We start from the raw sequence: 17,428 nt of genomic DNA on the forward strand, positions 1-17,428 counted from the left end.
GTTTATGCCCTAAAGCATGAGGATTGATAGCCCTTATAATTGTTTTCTCAACTACACTGGTGTCCCTACAGATGCTTTGCTTATTCATTTGAATCCTTTGTTGATAATCTTACTAAAATATCTGCTTCGATAATAGTTGACAGCCATAAGCTACATTGGCTAATTATACTTTACATTAAAAATTGTTTCCTCCTATTGATTTTTAATTTGTTGCCTTTTAATTTCATCAAGTGCTACTTCATTTATATATTACAGAAGAGGATAAAAATGGTGTATTTGTGTGACCTTATCTATGCTCTCCGCACCCTCTACCTGCCTGCTCTTCACCATTGCCTCTCCTCCTGAAGGAGTCTTAAGACCTGATACACACTTATCCAAGAACTTATTTACAGTATTTTAGTTCTAAAAGCAGGCACATTTCTGTGATACCTTTCCAGCATTTGCATTGCAAAGCAGCGATCTAACGTAAATCTAACGAGAATGGACCTCCAACCTCTGGCAGAACCGTCCTTCTTGGGTATTTTAACACACTTCACGAACATATCTGCTCAGTTTCCACGTTCAGACAATTTTGTTTTGTTTTTTATTTAAAATAACAGAACCAAGAAATTATCCGTTTAGAATACAACCCACTGAGTGCGCCCATTTTCAGTTCTTGCAGAACTGAATCCAAAACAGTGGCCTGTATCTCTGGTCACTTCTGAAAGACACTCAACATCTATGGTTTGTTCTGAGCAACTCTTTCATGCTCATTCTCTGACAGTGATTCATGACTAACCCACACAATCTGATCTAGAAGATTATTAATTCTTTCTCTTCTCTACCTGGTTTTTGGTGAGCTACCTTCAGTTGCAAAATCAGACAAGAGCAGGACACCAGCTCTACTGTGCCAATCACACTATGAGGTGATTTCAAGAATGTGTTATCACTATCCCTCACTAAGATAATCCCAAGTGCTGTACAAAGTAATGCACATAGAGCCCATCCTTGATGTAGGCTTCAAAACCAGAAGCCTTTTCCAAGAGGAAAACTCCAAAAGGGCACAAATAAGATGTTTGCCCTCAGGGGTCTACACAATACAACTTCAACTTTCCACCTTTCTCTCTCTTGCATGTTTCTTTAATGATCTGATCCAAAGCCCAGGAAAGCAATTGGAGAGGTTTCCATTAGCTCCCACAGGCTTTACAGGTAAGATCGCAATTTTCTTCTGGACTTTTCAAAATCTGTTCGGCATCATCTTTCACAGAATTACAGAACCACAGAACTGTTGAAGTTGGGAGAGGCCTCTGGAGGTCACCAAGTCCAACCCCCCTGCTCAAAGTAGCATCAACTACAAGCAGATCACTCAGGGTCACTTCCAGTTGGGTTTTGAGTATCTCCAAGGATAGAGACACCAGAACTTCTCTAGGCAATCCGCTCCATTGTTCGACTATCTACACAGTGTTTTCTTACATTTAAATAGGATATTCCATGTTTCAGGCTGTGCCCATTACCTTGCCCTGTCACTGGGCACCACTGAGCAGTCTGTCTCCTTCACTCTTCCCATCAGGTATTTATACACACGGATAAGATCCCTCTGAGCCTTCTCTTCTCCAGGCTGAGCCATCCCAGCTCTCTCAGCCTCTCCATTTTGCAGCAGATGCTTTGACAGCTACTGGAAAGGCAGCACCAGCAAAGCCATGATGGGGGGATTCAGTGCTGAATGACACTCTTCAAGGGGCCAAAAGAGTTTTGATGTGGGCTAAGCCAACGGCTGCAAAAGTCCCTCTCCCTAGGCATAAGGCAGACAGGAGAGGTACAGACAGAGCCAGTGCTTAGAACAGCCCTGGATGAAATTAATACATAAAAAATGAAAAGCAGAAATTGCTTTAAAAGCCAAGGTTTTTTTCTTCAGCAAACATCCAGAAAACATGACACAAGAGACCCAGAGGCAGGAAGTACTACTGTCCAACTGCAGCCAAACTCAGGGAATTTAGGCAAAGGGGCTCAAAGTCAGAGGCTTATTTCATACAGATCTACATGTTTGTGCACATGCTTGGGCAGCAGCAATGCGTGGGTGGTCAGGATGGTCCCGTGCTCCCTTTGCTCCTCTCATTCCCTTTGCGGTGCCCCCCCGGCCCAGACCACACCGACCATGGCAGGGTGCCTTCAGGCAGCCGGCGAGACCCCAAAGCACAAGACCTGGCCAGCCACGGTGAGCACTCCCAAAGACATTGCAATTTGGGCCAGATGTGCAAGGCCCTCATCTTCTTGCTTAAAAAGCTGTGGCCGGCTGCACTCAATTTCTCCTCCCCTGCTTTTTGGACACCAGCTCTCTGAAAGTTTGCCAGCAGTGTTCAGGCTTCCCGAGGACGCTGCTGAATCGCTGGCTGCTCCCGAGCTATTAAAATGACATTAGGAAAAGCTGCTGTCCCATGGTTTTCCTTTCAGAGAAGGCAGGGAACCTGAAAAGGCACATCCAACCTGCAGCGGAGAGAGGAAGAAAGTGCGAAGAGAAAAACCGGAGCATCTCCTGCCCGGAGTCAGGAGGGGTTGCTGCCTGCTTGGGTCGGTGGAGGGGGTAATTAGAAGTACCTGCTGCCTTCAATGTGTCACCGCTGTCAACCACAGCGACTGCCTCCCGTCACCACAGCAACAGCCTGCAGCCAGGTTTATCATCTTTCTTTCGGTGATGCCTCCCCCTCCCCGCATCCTTCACCCCCTCCTTTTCCCTGTGCCTGAGCCTGTAATTAATTTCGGCTACTGACAAAGCCGGTCTTCACAATCTGCATCATTCAGTCAGAAGTTTCATTATTAATTAACTTCTTTCAAAGTTCAAGTCTCCTAATTACAAGTGAACCCATGTACATGCTCTCCCCCCATTCCCCAGCCCTTCCTCACCACTGCTCTCCCTTCCCATGGCCCCACTCCCAACACCTTTTTCAGCAAGGTCTGGGACCTCCAACAGGTTTTGGAAACTAAAAGAAGACCCAGGCATTTCTGCCCATGGTCAGCTTCTCTCTCTTGGCCACAAGATGCTTCAGAGGAAGGTACCAGAAAACCCACAGCAATCCACTATGTAATAACTTGCCCTTAAAGGGAGGGGTTTTTCCTAATGGTGACAGTTCACAGTTGATTCAAGCCCTTACAGATAAAGGAGTCATGGTGCTCATTTGAAAAACAAAAAAACAGTAGAGAAAGGTTTCCTGACTCCTTTAACTATGGGCTGTTCTCATTATCCACATAACTGTCTCCTTGTAAAAGTCCTGTTAAGCTCCTGGCTTCAGCACCGTCTTGTGGCATCAAGACCCATATCTAGGTTAATTATGTTTGGCCTAAAACACATTTCCCTGTACTGGTTCTATAGCTGTGCCTGTCTGTGGCAGTGACAATCTGCTTTGCTGGTGGGTCCCATCCTTGTCCCTCCATACCCTAAGCAGGGCCCGGCCAGCTGCTGGCCAGGGGCAGCCACCATGTGTCCATTGACCCTCCATCACGTTTTCCAAGGGACAGGACAAGTCCAGGATGGGGGATGACTCAAGGGGGACATGCATCACCAGCACACACCAAGAACGAACCATCATCCACCCCAAACCATCTGGGATGGAGTCAGGGCCGAAAGCCACAAGTTACAGGACCCTTAAGGAGATCTACAGGTGTTTGAGAGCTGGATGTGTTGCAGTAGTGCTTGATAACATGACTGTATAATGTGAGATGATGTTGGAAACAGGTGATGGCATACAGGCAAAGCTTTTGGACTCGATTCCCGAATGGCAAATAGCAGAAGCAAGGTATGCTGTAGTGGATCTGCAAATAGCTTGCACCTGGAAAACTAGGTACCACTTCATGTTCTTGGGATCAGCCTCAATCTCTGCTTTTTAGCACTGACAAAAATACACCAGATCAAAACAAAACAACACTTTGGGGTCTCCTGTCCTTTTCCTCCTTCATCATCAGCTGAAGAGTAAGTACACCAGGCACAAAGAGCTCCCCAGGGGCTGGCGCTCCTAACAGCACAGAAAATATATAAGCTTTACAAGCATGACAATCCCTCGGTCTTTCCTGTCGCTATCTCCAAACCCCTCCTAGGGTATGCCTTGTGCCGATTCACATCTTGAATATCTCAGACCTGTTTAACCTGCAGTAGAAATGCCTTGGCTACAAAGCACTTCCAGCAAGGGGAAAAAGCCAGCGCTGGGGTGTAGCTGGTCAGGGCAGCACTTGTTCCTGCCCCAAACCAGAGAGCAGATCCTGCTGCGGTGGAGCAGTTCAGTGACTGAACTGCAAACACGGAGCCCCGTGCAACGCATCCCAAACACCAGCCACCCGTGCACGCGACTGCTGGTGACTTCCCACCTCGGAGCAGCACCAGGCAGGCACAGCCACAGGTGAGACATCACCTTTGCATGATCACTCCCCTCTGCTTCCCCCTTGGGCTCCTCTCCACCTACCTCTCATCCCACCATGCTTCCCACCAGCTAAATGGCTGCACGCTGCGATTCCCGTTTGTGGTGACTGCATTTCCTTTCCCTCCTTTTGAAGTAAGTTAAGGACAGTGTCGTGTTCCTTCCTTACTTCCCTCCCCTGCTTTGGGACCCCTCCTGCAAGAAGCTGGTAGGATGCTGTAACTGCAGCAGGACATTTAATGTTTCATTTATAATGGAAGGAGTGGCGCGTGTTGTGAAGGTCAGAGAAACAAGTAGCTCCAGGAAAAGAACTGCTTATTTTCTCTGTCCCTCACTGCTGTTGGCTTTTGCAGATGCCCTCACAGGTGAGTTTCTTCTCCCCACCACCGCCACTTTTTTCTTACCACCACTCACTACTTTTTCCTTCTATGCTGATGCATAGGAGTTTCATGGTCTTTTCCCACAAAACAAGCTGACAGAAGCAACAGGGTTCTTTCTCTTCAGCCTCAATCAGCTAAGCTAAGCCACTAGAAAAAGTTGAATGTAACACCTGATGTTCACTCAAAGGAAAATACATCTCAAAATGCGTTTGTGTTCAAATAGATCAAAACAATCAAAACATTTCTCAGAACAAAAAGCTTTAACAATCCTATTTTGGAAAGGCTGAAACATTTCTTCCTTGTCTTTTTTAGTGCAAAGAAATGTTTCAACTTTACAGAAAAAAGGTTGTTTTTTGACCTTAGAACTCTCTTGAGTTCTGAGTCAATTGGAAATTAAATGCCAACATCCAGCATTGCAACACTGGGATTTCATGGTGGCCAAGCCATAGAGGGCGATTTATAAAGCCTTTTCACAGGCCCTCAAGGTCAACATGCTCTAGGTGTTCCCAGGTCATGCAATCTCTTGCACATGTTTGCTTCTATCACATCATCATTTATACATTCTTCTCACGGAAGAGGAGCACCTGAACTTTAGACAGCCAATATATGCATCACTAAGGTCTTCAAGTCTTTCACAATATTGATGCCAAGGAAAGGACTGCAGTACTGCCAAACACGGCAGGACTGATACATTGATTTGAGAGGCACTAGGGAAGAATTACATGACTAGTAATGGTGTTACAGGGAGGCAGGACAAGAAACTACAGAAAAGGGAGGCAGTAGAGAGATTTTAAATGCTTGGCAATATTTCCACGTTTCTGCCCTTTGGAAGGGACTTTACATCAAGAACAAACTCATTAGAAAAGAAAGACTCAGTTGTATTCATATTAAATCAGATAAACACCAATAAAACGAAGCACCATAGGTCAGCCTCTCTGATCGGTCTAACTTCCCAGGACTGCTCACACAGGCTTTTGGCTGCATAGATCAAATTCAGATTTAGCTTAGATACTAATGAGAAGTAGGTCAGTTGTATCTTGTACACTACATCATGTCCCCCTGGGGAGTTAGGTGAACGTTGAAGACAGCTTTTGGAAAGTTGTTTTTGTGTTTGGTTGTTTGGTTTTTTAATTACAGAAACAAAATTAAGCAAATCTCTCATTTCTTAAAATTCTTTCCATAGTGATTTTTTCAGACCTGCTAATTGCATCCATTAAACTCTTAAGTCCAGTAAAACCAAAACTAATAGAAAGAAATTTAACCTCTGGCAGGAAAAACATACAATGGGGATTAAGAGGCTAAGAAGGAATCTGAAGAGCAAATAGACAGAGGTATTAACGCAATGAGACAAGTCTTCAGATATTCCAGAAATAGGAAGCCAGCAAGAGAGCTCTGACCTACTGTAGGGCCACAACAGGCCAGAGAAGGCCTCTAATCAAACGGGAGGCTGCAGAGAGAAAGCAAGGCTTCTTTACGATGCTCCTCACCACAGCAACCACAGGAGAGCCTGTCAGTCCTAAAGCCAGCACGAGTTATGCCAAGAATTCTGGCCGGCTGTCACACCACCTGGATGGATATACATTGGTCTTCTAGAGCAACCTGGTGTTTTCTTCAGAAGAGGTGTGCAGATCCCACTGCTAATTATTCAAATATCTCACAGATATCATGCATCTTCATCCATGCTGCTACACAGCCCTACTATTAATGATTACCTCCTGCCCGTAGCAGCTGGGCCCCAGAGCTTCTCTACTGATAACGACCCACCTCCAAATTGCATCTAGCTTCCAGGGTGCAACAAAGCATCTGTTTAACAGTGTGTAACATTCCTACAAAGCTGTTTACCATAGGAAGCATGAAAAAAATATAGTATCTAGAAAAAAACCGAACACCCAAGAACCTTTTTTTAGATCAGAAGAAAGTAATTACCCAAATTCAAACTTGAGCAGGGTATTAGAGGTAATGACTGTTCCTGGAGAAAGAGCTTTTTAATATCCTCAGATGGCTGGGACTGCGGCTGCATGTGTTACTTGCCAGCAAAGCAATACTCCACCATGCTGTGGGATCAGTTCAGGACTGACTTGAGGAATCGCACCTCCTGCTGACTCCCAAATGGTGCCTCCTGCAGCATTCTGGCTCTGCCTTAGAGTTTGCCATCCAAAACCTGACCTGGCTTCACATTAGGAGCTTCAACAAGGTCACAGCATGAGGTGATAGGACTGCAGCTTGGAACATTATTGTGCTACAGGGCAGTTGAAAGAATTTTGCTCCAAAATTTCCTAGTCAAAGTGGCAGGTTCAGCAGCTGCTTCCCGCTGCAGATGGAGCCGTAGGGGTAACAGGCACGAGGGAATGCCCACCAGAGGAAACCCCCTGAACCACAAAACTGGGAACCAAACTGTAAAGCTCTTGCTGCTTATTGGTATTTCACTTTGTAGAGGCAATTCCCTACTGACATCAGTGGCAAAGCAGGGATATTACAAGAGTTAATCTTTGGTTTTGCGCTCAGTTGGACCTCTGCTCCAGAGAAGACTTGAACTTGGCAGATCAAGGCAGAAAGCCATTTGCAGTCCAGGAGTGCTTTGAATTAGCAATGTGCTCCAGAGCAACAAAATCTGAATTTGAAGCAGCAGCTGAATGCTCCAATACAGGGCTGCCATCATGCATGACCCCAGTAAGTGAAAAGAGGCTGGTGGAGTCACCAGTCTCAAACCAGAGCCTGAGCCACAGGGGGCAAGAGGGGATTGGCTTTTTATCTGATTTAATCTGGATGAGGTCAAGCTTACTTGGTAGAAATTTCCTTCCAAAGTGTGAAAACATGAAGTGCTTTGCAAGAAAAATAAAAATCTCTCCAAATCCTCCCTCTCTGCTTCTGTGCTGCATTGCCCTGTCTCCCAGAAACACCATCCAAAGTTGTGTAATTCTTCCCCAGCTCCTGTCAAACTGATGTAACGGTCCTGCCATGTTCAGCAGCACTGCAGTCCCTTCTTTGGCCTTCATGTCGTGATAGGTTTGAATGGGGTCCTTATCTTGGGTGGGTCCACTAGACACATCCACAAATAAATATAGCACTATAATAGCAGTGTCTGTGTGACTCAACTTCAAGAAAGGGAAAAGGAAAGAAGTAGCAGTGATGGATTTGGGAGGGCAGGGAAAGCGAGAGAATTTAAGAAGTGGAAGGCATTGCTTTTTCCCCTCCTTACTGCTCCTAATGTTTTCTGGTTTGTTTTAAGTTTTTTATTTCTGCCTTGGCCTCTTTCTCTTTTGCTTTCTAGAGCTCTCCTTCCCCCACTCTAGTGGAAAGAAATGCTTAAGTGATGGAATCAAACAGCACAAAGAGGGCAATAAATGTTTCTTCAGGAACCAGGAACAAAGGACGAGGTTTTGGAAGACATGCAGGCCCTTAAGGATGCACAAGAACATTTTGTGGGACCTTTTACAGCATACAGATCCCTGCTTCCCATTGATTTTGGTGAGACCACATTGTGCCCCTCAAGCCTACCAGATGAGCTCTCTGGTAGATCACAAATGCAAACAGGTGAAAGGAGGGCACACACGAAGGGGGGAAGTTGGCTGCAAAGTGCCAAGCAACGTCTAAAGCTTCCTTCCATTTCCAGCACAACTTCACCTACCCAGTAAAGGGATGTCTTCTCATCTTAACTTTCTGGTGCTTTACAGGTGTGGGTTTTGTCCTCTTGTTGTGGGTTTTAGGCTTAGTGGACCTTGGGAAACTGTCTATGGGTCATAAAGAGGATATTCCAATGAACCTCCCGAAACAGGCGCTATGCAGCTGCCTTGCACTCCCCAGGACTACAGCACAGACACATGGAGGACAGACAGATGTGGATCCTGGGTGTTGCTTTTAAGGGTTGTTTTTCTCCCCTACTACTTCACAGCAAATACAAAGCAATGGAGGAAACATCTGTCTTTGAATAAGAAGCCATTTCCCTGAAAAGGAAAATGGGTAGAAGCAGCCTCACCAGCACTGAAGGTCTAAAGCCCACAAAACACTCACTGTCTTCCCATTCCTGCTCCTTTTTCTTGCACTGGTCTCTCTGTTCATCACTGTTTTCTAGTCTGTCCTAGTTTTCAGATGTTATGGATTGCTTTTTCCACTGTGCAACTTCCCACCTATCTCTGGCAAAGGTCACACGAGTCCAAGCTGAGCTCGGAGGGATGCACGACTCAAATGCGTCTGAAGGGAGTGCAGGGCACCTGTGATAAAAGGCTGTCTCACCTTGCAGGAGGAACGTGAGGATGACAATGAAAGCACAAAGGACGGATTATAGACCTTCTCACAGTTTAAAAGCTGTACATGTCCTTCTGCACAGGGGCTCTGCTCTCCACAGGTGCCAGGGCACTATCCTGTACCCCCCAGCACATCACTTGAAGGATGTGGAAGTGAGCACTTTCCTCCTCCAGAGAACCAGTTTCCAAGGTTAACTGATCTTAGAGGGTACTCTGACTCCAGTAGGTCCTGAATTGGAAAGAGGCAAAAAGACAGGATAAGGCCACTTTGCCTTTCTCCCTTCTCCTAGCCGGGTGATGCTTTCAGTGGATACAGCATCACTAAGTCATGTGCATGGTGCTTAGCTTAGCAGGCTTTTCTGACAAGTGCTTCAGTACAGAAAAGAAAGTCATGCAGTAACAAAGCTTTGCAGCAAAGTAAATAAAGATTAATTCAGAAGTGTAGGGAGTGCTTGGTAAGGTCACTCAGAAGAAATTGCATACAGTCAAAGCAAAACTCAGAGCAATAATAAAGAGAGCTGGGTATGAGCTCCTGTTTGTTTCATTATTGGTTGTAATTAAATAAAATGCACAATTTTCAGAGTTTCAAGATGCCACCACCCCCTACTTTGAATGCACATTTTTCCCCTCACTGTTTTTGATTTGTTGAAGGCTTGTAGCTGGCCCCTTTGCCCTGGTTCCCAGAGGGTATGCTGGAAGAACTGGCACCAATGGCCTGCAGGACACATGCCTGGAAGGGCTGACTGCAAATGACTGAGCCAATCTGTCTCAGCAGATAACTGGAGGCTAGGAGCTCCAGCCAGCACACAGGCTTGCAGCAGCTGCTGGAACCTCCTCGAGGACACAAATGGGCTACGGATGGCCTCCCGACGTGTACGTGTGACAGAGGTACCTGTGAGGGGTGGGAGAGATGCTCATTATCTAAGCTTCTCATCTGAGAAGGGACCCTGTGGTAGATGAGCAGATGTGCCAGTGCTCCCCTTGCACATTTGCTCTCTTTCTCTTCCCTCCCTCCTCTTACATCCTGCAACAAAGAGCACTCAGTGAAAATTAGATTATTTAAACCATCTAACGCTTCCTTCAAAACACTACGTAAACTGTTACTATTTTCCACAACTACCTCTTAAGGTACATAAGTACTTCTCCTTTATTACTGATAAGAAAGCAAGCAGGAGAGGAGCAGGTTTTTCCAAAGTGGCCTGTGCTTTGGGTTCTCCAGTGCATGATCTTCTGAGAGCCTGGTTTTCAGGAGTGTGTAATACTTGCAATTTCTAACACAGCCAACAAGAACTGTGAAGCTCCAAGCCTCCGAGCATCTGGCTCCCACTGCCTCAAGTTGGATGGCCAAAGATCAGAGTCCCCTTTAGAAAAAAACTACCCAGAGATCACACAGTAAGTCATTGCCTGGGACTGCATTAAAATTCAGGTGTTCCTGTCACCCAGTACATATTCACTAAAGCCCTCAGCTTTCTGGCTAGCTGACAGATTGCACCATGCCAGGGAAAGGAGCCAACATGACTCATGCTCAATCACCACGATGCCGACAGTATTGAGTGCTGGTTTAGGGGGGTTAAATGCTGTGAATGTGCTAAACATTATCAATATTAAAATATTATTAGTATTATTTATGAGGTATCTCCACGTGTCCTAGATGACATTAGCCAAGATCAAATTCAAATTTTCCAAAATGTTACATAAACATGCGGTAAAACATGCTGCCTGCTCCAAAGAGTTTTTAATCTAACCAAACAAGACAGGCTAACGATGCATTGCGATCTCTGCTTTGCGCACAAGAAGCCAGAGCACAGAGAAACAAGCTGATTTACCCAAGGGCAGATAGGAGACATGGGGCACAGCTGGGAACTGAGCAAGAGTCTCCCAATTTGTTCTCCAGCATCTTTGACCTAAGACCATTCTCCATCTCAACTACAACTGCATTTGATGAGGACAGCGCCCACAGGGAGAATGGTTCTCCCATAAACCTTTCCTGAGAACAATGGAAAAAGTGTCCAGGTTCCACTTTATAGAGGCAAGTAATGTACTGCATATAGATTACTGTAAATGTAGGGCTCCCTGCACCCATTCAGAGAGATCTCTGGCTGCTCAGGTGTGCAGTGCACAGACAGGCAGGAGCCAGAAGACCTACCTGTGCTCTCTGCCTCCATCTTCCACCGATACCTTCATTAGGATCTCAAGATAAAGTTCAGCCCATAGTTATGACAGTGCAACACTAAGTCCAGTCTAATACCCACACATCTTTCTTTTTTCCAATCTACAAAAAAATTTGCTACCTTACAAAGGCGCTCCAGGTCCCTTCAATAAAAGCGTGCTATGTAAGCACAAATTAGCAACACGTTTGACTGCAGAACAGCCAGCTCCAAACAAGGCAGTTCCTACACAGCAAGTTACTAATAGCACAGGCTAGCTAAAGCCTCCATCATCAGTACGGCATAGTTCAACTACCTCTTTGATGTCTTTCTGCCTGTTGTATTCATCACCTCTTCAGATTTAGGACTAGTAGTACATTGCTGTTACCACATTTGTATTCCTGTGACCTATTTGCTTTCATATAGATTCAGCTTCACACTCAATTTATTCTGGAGTTTTTGACAGCCTCTGGAAATACATGCCTCTTCCTCTTATTTACAGCCTAACTTATTTTTCCCTGTACAGTTTCCAGTCAGAAACTACGGATGTGCATTAATCTCATTCCATTTTGGACATACTGTTACAGCCTTGCTCATTGCCCCATCCTTTCCAGACATGCCAAGTATTTCCCTTTCTCTTTTCAGAGTCTTTCTTATGAGCCTATTGGTTTTGTTTTAATTTTTAACAACCATCCCCAATTCTGTGTGACTCTGCAGGAGCTGCTCCTTTATTGGATTACTCTTCACTGTCTCACAGCCATTCATCTTCCATCACGTTAATTACTGAGCACCAAAGGATCACTTGCATTTCCATTGTCCCATGCAGGTTTCATTGCCTTCTCCACTAGTCAGCTACCCTCAGATTCTTCCCCCCCTCTCCACAGTACGTACACTGTTTAAGTACTGCCCACTTAACTACCTCATTTCCAGCAGCCCACTTCCCTTTTGCTCATAGCAATAAAGTGACTTTACCATAAAGATGGAATAAAGACGATTGTTCAGCTGGGACATAGGTAGTGCAAAACATTGGTAAGCAGAGCACAAAACCCAGCCATCTTCCCCTGCCCCAGAGGACAGGGCTCAGGGGGGTGACGGCAGCCTGCAAAGGTCCACCGCAGGGAAGGCTGCGTCGTGATGCAGATGTTCCACCTCTGAACCCCCCTGGATCAGTAGATCACCAAGCCAGAGACAGCAAGTTACTGATAACCTGCCCAGCTCAGCAAGATGAGACATTGGCAATGGTGGGCAACAGCGACCAGATATATGTGATAAATTCATTCTTTGTGGATTAGGACGGCTGCTTCATGCCCAGTGCAGCCCTGCCAAGGGCCCATCAGGAGCAGTAGCTTCACATGCTGTTCTCAGAGATAACACACCAGCTACTATGTAGGTAATTAGGGTCTGACGGCCGGAAGATATCGCGTTGTACGGAAAGATAGCCCCCCCCCCCCAATAGCCAACAGCGTTTAGCTTACAATGTAAGCAGACGGAAGTGACATTGTAAACCCAAGCTATATAACGCTGTGCCGACCACCAATAAACGCCATTTGCTGTCCACCACATTGGTATCTGCAAGCTGATGGACGGAGCTCGCCGTTCCTGAACCAGGTCGCCACGCCTGCTTTAGGCAACACTACTACTAGACTCAGGATACCTGCAGTTAGCAGACCCATCACCTTCTGCAAATTTATTCTCCTACTCCTTACATGCAGCGCATGCCTTTCCAAACAGATCTAGCAGTGACTTCAGAAAGCTCACATCATCTCCACACAATCTTTTCTTTCATCTGAGAATGATTCTTCCTGTCCAGATACAATCAGACATGGAGCCAGCAGTGTACTAGAAAAGACTAATGTAGAAGCTTTAGCTTTAGGCTTTCTTGCTAATAATCTACCCTTCTATTTCAAGAATTCTTTCCTGCAGACTCTCATATCACTGATACCAAGATATACCATGACCACAGGCTCCTTCACAGCTGTCTCTAATGTACTCACATACCTCACGGGATTTGACACCATTGTATCCAGTAGGCAAATTATCTTACAGGTCTCATGGCCATCACACATCCAGCTGTCTGCATGGCAGGCTACAGAATTATCTCCTCTCCCCATAACCTGTTTGCACATCACATCCACTCAGCTTAGGCAGCCAATGCAGCAACTACCAAACCCAAACCAGGAGCTGTCTGCGCTCCTGCACGAGCTGTCATCTCTCAAACCCAGAATGCTACCTGGCTAGGAAAGCAACGCAGATGCAAACCGACGGTACCAAGTGCGTCCTCAGCAGCAGCAAGGTGCTACTGAGCTTGATGGGAGCTCTGGAGAGTTGGGAGTTGGAGGGAAAGAGTCCCTTCCTCTAGTCGCATGTCTAATACTCCACGTATTACTGCCACGTACTTGTGCTTCTCCAAGCAGAAGTAGACCATGGCCCTTGGCCTGTCCCACTTCAGCTTACCTGTGGCAATTCAGCGATGACAGGACTGGACAAGGAATGTGAGGAAAATGCAGAAAAGAACAGTTTTCCTGGAGAGTCAGGAGGCAGAAAGAGGCCTGAGGGATGAGAAGTCATTGCTGTGACCTGTGCCTTGAGCATCCAACCAAGTTGCTACCAGGACGTGCATTGTTTCACTGGTCCATTCCCGTAGGACATTGTGTTGCACAGGAAGGATGTCTATCATGGTCCAAGTCAGGTAAGGGACCAAAACATTTTCCCTCAGGTAGCTGCAGTCACCACTCATCAAGGAGGAAAAGGGACAGTCCTGCCATAGCACATCTTTGGAAGAGGAGAAAACCCCTCTGTACCACCAGTTTTCTGGAAAAAAAGTTGCCATACTCATTCCTACAGCACAAAGCTGAAGCAGGAGGCATCTGCACCTCCATGGTGCGTAAAGCACAGCCTCCTCTTAGGCATGCTTTGAGCACCCACTTAGCCTCACCGCATTTAAAGAGCTTTCACATTATTTACAACAGCGAGCAGAAGGAAAAAAACAAACAGAGGGTAGGTCAGGATAGTAAAGACAGACTTTGTACGCCTGGAGGAGCCAGCCACTGAGGACCCGCAGTAAATCTCAGAAAAGAGCTCCCATCGCTTTCCCAGAAAGAACAGCCTGTCCCTAAAGCCAGCTCTTCTCCCAGCCCCTCTGCCATCAGGGAGGATGACAAATCACCGCCAACAGCCAAGTGACCGAGGTCCTGCGGCCCCGTGGGGCGAGGGACCCTTGCCAGGCAGCGGCCAGGGCAGCCGCAGCGTCCCTGCTCCGGAGCCAGCCGTGCACTGGAACCCCTGCACGCTGCGCCCGGCTGATAAGGCATTTCTCCCCGCTTTGCTCTCCACGCTTCCCACCCACCTGCCACTAAGACTGGGGAGAAGGGTATGGAGGAAAAATCGCAAATATGCACCAATGTTTTGTGCGTGGTGACCCCTATTATAATTTTTTTTTGTTGAAGTCCAGCTTCATTTCTCCAGGGTAATTAGTTCTAGCGACCTTTCAAATATACTTTTTGGCCTCACAGAGCCATAAATTTCCAAGTGACAATCATCATGCTGGGCGGCACTGTCATGTACAAAGCTCTTTGCTGGGCGGCACTGTCACGTACAAAGCTCTTCGCTGGTCCTGTCTATCTCTCCACGCTTCAAGACCATTTCCGTGAAGCCTACCCGCACACACACACACGCCTGATCCTTCCCTCCCCCATTAGCAGTCACACTTTTCTCTCACACTCCTCCTTTTGGCTTCCTGGATGCTGCCTTACAGGGTTTTGTTTGAAGGTGTATAAAAAAGAAACGATAGACTTGTTGGCCCTGTTATAGGCTGCTGCGTGACAGCTTTTCAAAGGAAGTAAGCCTATGCATGTGTAACATATACAAGGATACAGGCCACATACGCAGGACAATCATCAGCTGATATAGGTCTTTCATTGGGAAGGCACATACGTTCAGGTGTTTTGATAGTTTGTCTAGTGTTTATTTCTTCACCTAGCATACCCAGGCTTTTTGATGGCACATTTGATGCACATGTTATTTTTAAATGGTCACAATGCTGTATTTTAAGCCAGTAATATTTATTTGGAAACTTAATCTTTGTTTTCAGGCAGCCTTTTCTTCCCATGTTTGAGAACTCCCCTACTTTTTCAAATTAACCCTTATTTAAGAGATCGTTATTCCCTATCCTTGTTGCACTGAAACCCTGTGCTCTGCAGAAGGAACTGCTGTAATCCTTTAATGCCTTCCCCTGCAACTACCACCATCAAGATCCAAAACAAAGCCACTGAAATCAGCAAACCCCCCCACACTGCACAGACAAGGTCCCAAGTAAAGCAACCACCCTTCAGCCCACAGCACAGAGACAGGGAACTTGTCCAAACATAGAGAAGACTTGGACAATTTGAGGTGGGGCTAGACAACCATTTCCAGCTCCCCTTTCCAGACTCCATCAAATTTTTGCCACCACACCTCTAATCTCAATACCGCATAAATTTGGGAATCTATATTTAATTTGTTGCATAATACGTAAAGAGGGAGTAGTGTGGATATGCATGTATATGTTTGTCTGCTTGTTTGGGGAAGAGTAGAACTAAATCATTCCCTCTTCACCCAGCCACTGTGACCACTCTGGGTCAGGTTTTTGGCTTCTCATTTCTCATCCCAGAGCACTGTCCCCACCACCAGTTCCACCAGCAGGCTGGTGAGACACAGCATGAGACTGGGATTAAAGCAACCAGGGCAGAGGAGAGCAGGAACCCATGAAACACACGTCACTCCCAGGGAAACACAGCCAGTTTTGTACCTGATCCAGGGAGAGACAATCAGCCTTCCTTCCATAGGAAGGATGCTCCCACTTTCTAGCAACACTCCTGCTTCCCTTCTAGTTGTGAAATGGATCAAAAAAAGTAAAAAAAAAAAAAGTAGTTTAGTATTGGAGAAGCTATCATGGGTCATATTTTAGATGTTTATAAACAGAGATGGTTCTTTCCAGCCCCAGTACAGTGAGGCTGACAGCACATTCCACACCTGACCCTGGCAGGGACAGCAAAACAGCTGCAGGAAAACAAATCTGAATTACCCAAGCCCTTCATAATGCAACCGCTTTCTAATGTGCTTTAGAGCATGTGGTGGTGTGATGGAAAGGTTTTATTAACACAGAACCTACATAACTCAATTGTAAGTTTTAATCCATTCCAAATCACGCCAATGAAGCCTGCCTGCCTAATCCTCATTGTACAGCTGGAATAGCAGAGGATGGTGGCTCAGCTTGAGGAAATGAACTGGGACAACTCCAGTGCTTACCACGCAATGGCTTTCCAAAAAGGTCCTATATTTGTACCTGGGCAGGAATAGCCCAGAACTCCATCAGTCGGTGGAGCTCTCTACCAATTTGCATATCTCAATGCACAGTCCTGCAAACCTCTGTGGCAGAGGGCAGACACAGATCCTGCTCAGCCCTTCTTACTGGGGGGGAACCTCCTGCAGAGGTATAGGGTGGGGAACAGATGATAACTGCTTCAGTCTTGCCAGCATAACCCAACCTACATGTGGGACAAGACCACACAGCTGCAGTCAAAAGCAGAGCTCAAATTTGTTACGGTCGATTTATTAGACCACTTGCAGATGCATAATCATGTCTTCTGCAACACAGAGATAGCATTGGACATCCTTGACCTTGTTTTGAGACACACACTGAAAACTGCACAAAAAAACTACCTCGTAGCAGGTCACGCATGTGGGAGCTGGGCTTGTTGGGAAAGTCGAAGTGGAAGTAGAGAAACACCGAGCACACGCTGTCTAGTAGGGAAGCCAGCTGGTAGGCCTGAAAGACCTTTCCCAACTTTAACACAGAAGATGCAAGACACAGGGGTTTTATCAATTACCACAAAAAAAGGTGGATGGATTTGGTGCTTGCGACAGCATGATGAAGAGACAAGCTAAAATCCAGGACAGGGCTTGCAAGACCAAATTCAATCACTCGGCTCTGTCACTTCTGATTTCAGATTAAAACTTCCACCTCTTCCTACAGCAGCACCTCCAGCTCGCCCAGCCCTAATGCACAGGCTGGTGAAACATTTAGTTGTGGTTATAGGTTCAAACCTAGGAAAAAGCTCTCCATCAGGCTCCTTTTGCTGGTGTCCTGTGGACAGCATCTCTGTTCAAGCATTTCTGCTCTCTTTGCCATGAGGTTACTCTGTTTCTAGACTACACAATTATATTATGAAGGGTCATTTATGAAGGTTCTCAGTAGTGGTATCATTTATTTGAAGATGATCAAATCTAGATTA

The 17,428-nt window shown here is 46.1% G+C and overlaps 1 protein-coding gene across 1 annotated transcript in view; it reads right to left on the reverse strand.

Moving 5' to 3' along the window:
- The window catches only part of CACNA1I (calcium voltage-gated channel subunit alpha1 I), a 158,417-nt gene that overhangs the window by 90,530 nt on the left and 50,459 nt on the right, over nt 1-17,428 (reverse strand). The gene's annotated exons all lie outside the window — the stretch shown is intronic.

This window comes from Buteo buteo, chromosome 19 (genome assembly GCF_964188355.1).
Source record: "Buteo buteo chromosome 19, bButBut1.hap1.1, whole genome shotgun sequence".
Classification (NCBI taxonomy): Eukaryota; Metazoa; Chordata; class Aves; order Accipitriformes; family Accipitridae; genus Buteo; species Buteo buteo.